Below are 7,774 nucleotides of genomic sequence, written 5' to 3'. Positions count from 1 at the left end.
ATTCATGTTGAGGATGGGGATTTGACCAGGACTTGGCCTAAAAAGAGGCCTGGGGAAGGAGCTACTGAACACTTTAAATGAGACTGTAAAGCTTACTGTAAAGCTTACACTGCAGACAGTGTTACCCATTTCAATGGAAATGTGTCCTGTTTTACAAAATCTAGAGAAGTGAGTGAATAATTTTTTGTAAAGAGCTTTTTGGACCCAAATCTAATAACATACAACATATAGTAAAATGATATCTATATCTATATATAAAAGTATATAAAACAATTATATCGTTCAAGTTTGTCATATAGCCAGGATGGTCTCGATCTCCTGACCTTGTGATCCGCCCGTCTCGGCCTCCCAAAGTGCTGGGATTACAGGCTTGAGCCACCGTGCCCGGCCTTAGAATATACATCTTCTATATAAATATATATCTATATATGTGATAGATACATATCTTCTGTATATATAGAATATGTATCTTCTCTCTATATACTATATAAAACATATTAATATAATATATGACATATAAATATATAATATAATACATATATAAATATATAACATAGATGAATAGATATACACTATATAAATATATTATTTATTTATTTCCCTCCCTGCTGGGAAAAAGTCTGATAATTGTACCAGTTTCCATTGGTTTAACTTTACTGATTGGATTATCTCTTGTATGTAACTTGAAAATGTGGAACTTAAAAACATTTAACAAAAGACAGATAGTCTTCCTGGATATTACATGTATAGAGGCAAATTCAAAACAGAAAGCCAATACCGAATGGGTATTAGAAACGAATTGCCTGATTAAATCTTGTCTGAATTATCAGGTACATAATAAAGCAAGTGTTAGCTTTGCAGCAGAGCTGAGCCGTCAGTCTGTGTGGCTCGCCTTCATCTAAAAGAGACCAGATACTTCTCAGTGGCAACTGAGAACCAACATTTTTCTTACTTAAGATGATTGGAATGATGGATGCATAAATCAAAACATATGAAATTCCCCCCGTCACTTAGATGCCTTTAATACTAAACATTTGTTCCAATTTCTTGACCACCACTGCACACGGAGCTACTCACCAGTTATGCCTGTGCCGATGCAGGCACTTTCTAAAATGCTCCATCACCTTGGCCCTCAAGGCGCTGTCTTGAAACTAGGAGGTCAGGATGTAAATGAAGGATGATTGAAAGGCACTGGCTTAATCAACGATAGATGGCATGTGGCAATCATTTCTGGATTTCTTCTAGATGTTTGTAAAGAAGCTACCATGGCTTGGTTGATCATCTGAATATGATTATTTTTGGTGGGCAGGTAGGGAGTTGTTGTTTTTCATTTGTTTACCTCACATTTTCTCAGGGTTGCAAACTGATCCATAACTCTCTTGAAAGACTCTAACTTTTAAGAATATAATTTTAAAAATACAAAAAAATTAGCCGGGTGTGGTGGTGTGCTCCTGTAATCCCAGCTACTTGGGAGGCAGGAGAATCACTTGAACCCAGGAGGCAGAGTTTGCAGTGAGCTGAGATCACACTGCTGCACTCAAGCCTGGGCAACAGAGAGAGACTCCGTCTCAGCCGGGGATACCCTTCCTGGATGGCTCAGCCACGCCCACCCACCTGTTCTCCAACCCTAAATGATGGGGTCACACTGAACTTTGAAGCTCATACCTTTCCACCAGCTGCACCCAAGAACCTGGGGACAGCCTAAAGCAGTCAGAGGAGGACTCACATAGGGGTGCTCAGAGGCAGCCGCTGTGCTGAAAGGAGGCTCGAACTGGTGAACAGTGGGGAAGGGGACAGACATAGGAAGCCAGGAGGCCCCAGGCAGGGCCTGCACCTCTTAATCAGCCTTCAAGGAATCCAGGAGACAGACACTGTCTGGGGGTGTGTTCCCGATTCCTCTGGGGACTGGGCCTTCAGCTGTGCAGAGCAGGATGGATGATGCCCATTTCACAGGGGCAGAAACTGAGGCTGGGGCAGGGGCTGGCGTGGAAAGCCTTGGTTTGGGTCCCATGGGCGTAAGCTACAGAGCTTATGTGTGCTTTCCCCGTGCTGGGGAACTGGATCAGGTTGCTAAGGCCTTGCTCAGTGTGCGCTGGGCAGCCACTCTCGGGCAGCTGGCTGGAGCGGTGCTAAAGCCAATCTCGTGCCCTGATAGGTGTGGTCACTGCCCAAACCCCTCTCACAAGGGCACACTGACAGCAAAGCCGGGTCCAGCCCGAGATGCCCATCTGTGCCTCAGTTTCCTCCTTGGCAGTGGCCCTTCCTGTGAATGGCGTTCACCCTTCAGAGAAGAGGGGGCGGGGACAACGGGGTGCTACAGAGGAGAGGCCTCGCCGGTTCTCCTCCCTTCTGGTGCTGCAGCCGGTGGGGCCACCAAGCCTCCCTTTTTGTGTGAATCAGGCTGAAAAGAACCGTGGGGGAAGGAGGGACTGAGGCCCAACTCAAATTAGGACTGTCGATTTTCCTTAGCAAGTTGTTCTAGAATGTTCCCAGGACAGAGCGGAGAGATGGAGCAGAAAGACGAAGCAAAGGAGGAGGAAGAGAAGAAGAAATAGAAGGAGGAAAAGAGAGAGCCAGAGGAACAGAGAGAGAGAGAGAGACAGAGAGAGAGAGAGAAAGAGAGAGAGAGAGAGAGAGAGGAGGCCTGGAGAACAGAGAGAGGGAGAGACCAAGAGAGGGGAACAAAGAGACAGAGACCTGGAGAAAGGGACAGAGGCAGAGACAGAGACACAGAGAGATGGACTGGGAGTTTCGGTGGGGCTGGGTGTTGCGATCCTGTATGTCATTTGTCAGTGGAGGGTGCTGGCAGCACTAAACCCCGTGACGGGGCAGGCGGGAGGGCCGGGGATGGCAGGGGCAGGTGGGTGGCTGGCCCGAGGCTCCAGGCTTAGGGTAGACCCAGGTGGGAGCAGCGTGGAGGTGGTGTCCGCGAGCAGAGCTCCTGGTGACGCTGCCAAGAGAGGTTCCAGTCAGGAGACAGGAGGAGCCACTGGGGGACTGAGAGGCCACGGTCAAGGAGGAGAAAGGAAGACAAGAGGCCACATCTCAAACCCAAGCAACCAAGGGTGGGCGTCCCCCCTCGCCGGCCCCTCCTCTCTGGATGGGTCTTCTGGGATGCCCCTGCTTCCTCAGCACAAGCCCCCCTGCTAAGAGTACAGACAACACTCACATGGGGGACTCTACAGCTGGCAAATTTCCTCCCAATGTGGTTCTCACGGATGCACACTGTTCCAAAGCCCAGAGAGTCTGCGTCGCTTGCCCGAGGTCACACAGGAGGGCAAGCTGGGGTACGATCCTAAGACAAGTCCCACCACCCTCCTCACGCTGAAGCTCACCTGGAGAGTGTCTGGAAGAATGCGCTGTGGACGGGAGACCCCCCTCCCCCTCCTCGCAGGTTCCTGCCTCACCCTGGGGACGGTGCCCTGTGGATTCCAGGCCCTTGGGTTGCTGCGGGATCAATCTCTTTGCCTTCAGCTTCCACCAACGCCGGGTTTGCAGGGAGAGGCAGCCGGGCCTGGGCATGTGGCCATGTGCAGGGCTGCGGAGTCCACTCGCTGGTGCCTGGCGTGTGGCGAGTCCCTCTGCCAGGTGTGATGGCCAGGCTGCCACAGGGCAGCTGGTTTTGGGATGCCTGTGAACCAGAGCAGAGCTAGCAGGAACAAGGCTGTGGGCGCCTAATGAGGGCCAGGTGGGGCCACACCTCGCCTGTCGGCGGCACCTCCTGGCTTTGATCAGTGATAAGGGCCTAAGTGTTCCCAGGACCCCTGCCATCCCCCACAGCCGGCTCCTGGCCTGGCCACCGCTTCCCCTTCAAAGCCACCTCTCATCACCCGGCCACAGGGCAGACAGAGGCAGAGGCGGAGGGGCCCCCTCTGAAGGGGCCAGGGGCGGGGCAGAGGTCCTGCTTCCCTGGGATCCATTTCTGCAACATTACTGCAAAGCCCCACGTGCTCCACAAGCACACAGGCACACCCCAACACCACCCACTCCCAGCCCAGACCTAGAGGAACCTTCCCTCCTCCAGCCTTGGGCTCAGCCACCCACTTGTCCTCACAGGGCTGCCAGCCAGCAGGCCTCCTCCACGCTGAAGCTTGGAAACCCTTGCTCCACGGCCTCCCTAAGAGCTCAGGCATCCCTGTCCGGTCTGGGGAGGATCCTTCACAGCCCCTCCCTCCTCTCTATTTTGTTTTGGTGATTTTTTTTATTACTGAAAAAAATGGAGCTTTAAAGTCCACTTTGCCCCAAAACTGGAGCAAAGCAGTGTGGAGGGACAGCGACCTTGACCCTGGTGTGGGGCAGTGAGAGTGAGGAGGGAGGCCGCTGGCCAAGGCTGCTGAAGCCCCCATGGCCTCTGATCCTTCCCCGCCCTTCAAAGTCTCACGGACGACCCTGGTCCCGTGGACTCCAGGCAGGTGTGGGGTGTCTGCACTGTCACTTGGGGTCACACTCACAGCCCTGTGATGCCTGGGGTGTCTGTCCTTGTCTGCTTATGGACGGGGCTCCCTGCTCTGAGGACACAATATGGGGGTGGAATCCGCCTGTATTTGGGGGGCAGGTGGGTGCAGGCACAGCTGCTGTGGGGGTGCTCGTGTGTATGGCAACCTCATTAGTAAAGCGGTCAGCACTTGGTCACCAGTAGGGCTTCAGAGCCAGCAACCTGGGGGTGGGCAGCCCCGCCCTGTTGCCCCCAGCTGTGGATCTCCCACTCGCTGACCTCTCCAGGTGGGAAGGAGAATCGAGAGAGTTAATACAAATGAAGCCCACGGAACAGAGCTGGGGCCCCACCACTCAGTTTCTCCTGCTATTATCATTACCATCACCACCCTCACGGCAGCTGCCCAGGAGAAGTGCCAGGCTCTGGCTGGCTGGAGCAGGCGGGTGTGTGTTGAATGACTAAGCAAATGCTCTGTTAACGGCCCCAGGAGGCCCAGAGGAAATAACAGCTTCCCCCAGTGTTCAGCTGTTTGCACCCAGAGGCTCCCTGTGCATATGACAGCCACTGGCAGGAGGCTCAGGGTGAAGCTATCCCCTCCCTCCGCTCACCCTGCACCGTCCCAGTGGTCCCTCCACCAACAGTGTGATGGTGCCCAGAGCAGAGGCCACAGCTCCCCTGCCCACAACAGCCCCTATCTCGGGGGTGTTACTCTGAAGTTCTTCCTGGGGCCCAGCCTAGAGCTCATTCCTGCAGCAGCGCACTATGTGTACGTGCACCCTGCCAGTCACAGTCACGATCCCAACGTTTAGAGTAATTCCTGATAAATGATACGTGGCCTGATTAAGATCCAGTTACTATTTGTTGAATGAGTGAAGGAATGAATGAGTGATTGCAGGTTATTCTTACGCTTACTGTCTTACTTAATGTTTACCAAAAGAAAGATGCCTGTGCTGGCAGGTCTGCGATGAACAATCCCGTTTGTTAGTTTCCCAGGCTGCCATAACACGGTACCACAAACTGGGTGGCTGAAAACAATAGGAATTTTGTCTCCAGTTCTAGAGTCCAGAAGTCTGAAGTCACGGTGTGCAGGGCTGGCTCCTCGGGGGGCTGTGGGGTGGGGGCGTCACTCCCTGACTCTTCCTGGCTTCTGATGGCTCTGGCATTCCTCGGCGTTTCTTGGGCAGGTGGACACATCACTCTGATCGCTGCCTTCACCTTCACACAGCCGGCTTCCCTCCGGGTCTGTCTCTCTCCTCTTCTTATAAGGACCCCAGTCATTGCATTTAGGGCCCACCCTGCTCCAGTGTGGCCTCATCTTAACATAAGTAATTGCACCTGTAGGGACCCTATTTCCAAATAAGGTCACTTTCACAGGTATTGGGGGGTAGGACTTAGATGTGTCCTTTTAGGGCGGCACTGCTCACCCCAGTGCACCCTGCTTTCTAGGCTCATACAGACAAAGCTGCAGAGTCAGAGGGCTCAGGGCACTCCAACAGCCCAGGCTTTCGGGAGACAGGAACTGAGAGGTGGCCTGGCCGAGCCGCTTCCTGGAGGTGCTGAGGCCCTGACTATGGCTCTTCCTGCCTCCCTGGACTGCTGGGCAGACACTGGCATGAATTTACACATGGGTATTGCAGCAGGGGCCCCCACCAGCCCTGTTCCCCACCAACAGGTGCAGTTAGCTGCTGACTCGGCCCCCACTGGCCTCCTCTGGAGAATGGTCACTGCTCCCAAAGCAAAGCTTGTGTCCAGTTGCCCATACCGAGGTCAGAAAGAATTGTTCTCTGAACAATGGGTGGGGGCTGCAGGAGCACAGAAGGTGTGACCTCCTGGGTTAACCCCAAACCTGCAGCAGAGGAGGGGCTTTAACAAGGACCTGGTGGGAATGGTAAGCCCAGAAGGCTTCCTGGAGGAGGTGATGGGTGCACCAGTTGAGGCTGGAGGGAAAGGTTCTAGCAAAGACTTGCAGGGAAGAGGGTGGGGTGGTCTGTCCCATTCTGAACAAGGCTGGGTCACTGGAGACAGGCCTGGGAGAGAGGGTCTACACAGCATGGAGGCCTCTATGAAGGACAGAGGGTGCACTGGTTTGCTTTGCTGCTGATGGATCCAGTAGCCCCTGCCAGTGCTGGATTGAGAGGATGGACTTTGAGGGAGAAGGAGTTGGGGGGAGGCCCCCAGAGGCATGGGCTGGTTACTCCACAGCCATCTCTCCTCAGCGCTTCCCTCCTGCCCGGGGCTGAGCATCTACCATGGTGGCTGGAGAAGGGATTTGGGCCGCTTCCCCAGGCTTCGGCTTCCTGTGTGCAGTAGGTGCCTTTGGCTGGTACAGCCTGAGTCCTCAGTTTTGCTGTAGCTGAGAATTTACCAGGGAGACCATGGAATCTGGGGTCTGTGAACCAGAGAGGGGCCTATGCCTTCACCTTGTGCTCCCCGCAAGAAAGTTTAGGATCCCCGTCCTCCTCTAGGGCAGAGGTGGGTGGAAATGGGCAGACCACAGCTTTTAAATCCATCTCTACCCCGTTCCCCAGGTGGCCTCGGGCAGGAGGGCAGGAGATCTTGCGTCTCTGGGTCTCTGTTTTGTCATCCGTGAAGAGGGTGATGCTGGCGGCTGCCCCAGATGCTGTGAGATGGAAGGAGCGGATGCAGGAAAAGCCGCCAGAGTGGCGCTGCAGGCCAGAGACACCCCGGGACGTGCATGCTCCGCTTGGCCTGGCCTGGCCTGGCGGTCTTCATATTTGCTAACTGTATGGACAGATGGAGTTTTCTTTCTTTACAAGAATACAAATGAATTCACTCATTCTACAGAAACCAATCAAGCTCCATTGTGCAGGGTGCTTGGGATGTGTCAGTGAGTAAGGCGGCTGCATCTGCCTACCCATCGCACTTGCACTGGGAGGCGGTGTAGGGGAGGGAGATGGGTGATCAACTACAAAGACAGCAGGCGACTGTCTGCTAGACAGCCAGATGAACACTGGGGGACGGCAACAAACAGAGCCAGAAAAGGGGATGGGAAGGGCTGGGGCAGGGAGGGAGGCTGGGTGCAGCTTCAGACAGTGGCCCAGAGCTCATGGAAGGGGGTGTCATGGAGGGGGGGCCTTATGGAGAAGGGGGCCTTGCAGGGGACCTCATGGAGAGGGGAGTCTCAGGTGGGGGGGGTTCATGGAGAGGAGGGCCTCATGGCGGGGCTGTGGAAGGGGACCTTGCAGGGGGCTTCATGGAGAGGGAGACCTCATGGAGAGGGGGGCCCTCATGGGAGGGCTCAAGTAGGGGGGCCTTGCACTGGGGCCTTATGGAGGGGGTTCCTGTGGAGAGGCAGCATGAGGGGGTGAGGAGTGAGCC

This window comes from Rhinopithecus bieti, unplaced genomic scaffold, assembly GCF_001698545.2.
Source record: "Rhinopithecus bieti isolate Rb0 unplaced genomic scaffold, ASM169854v2 scaffold_24469, whole genome shotgun sequence".
NCBI lineage: Eukaryota > Metazoa > Chordata > Mammalia > Primates > Cercopithecidae > Rhinopithecus > Rhinopithecus bieti.
Note: the sequence above shows the minus strand (reverse complement) of the source record.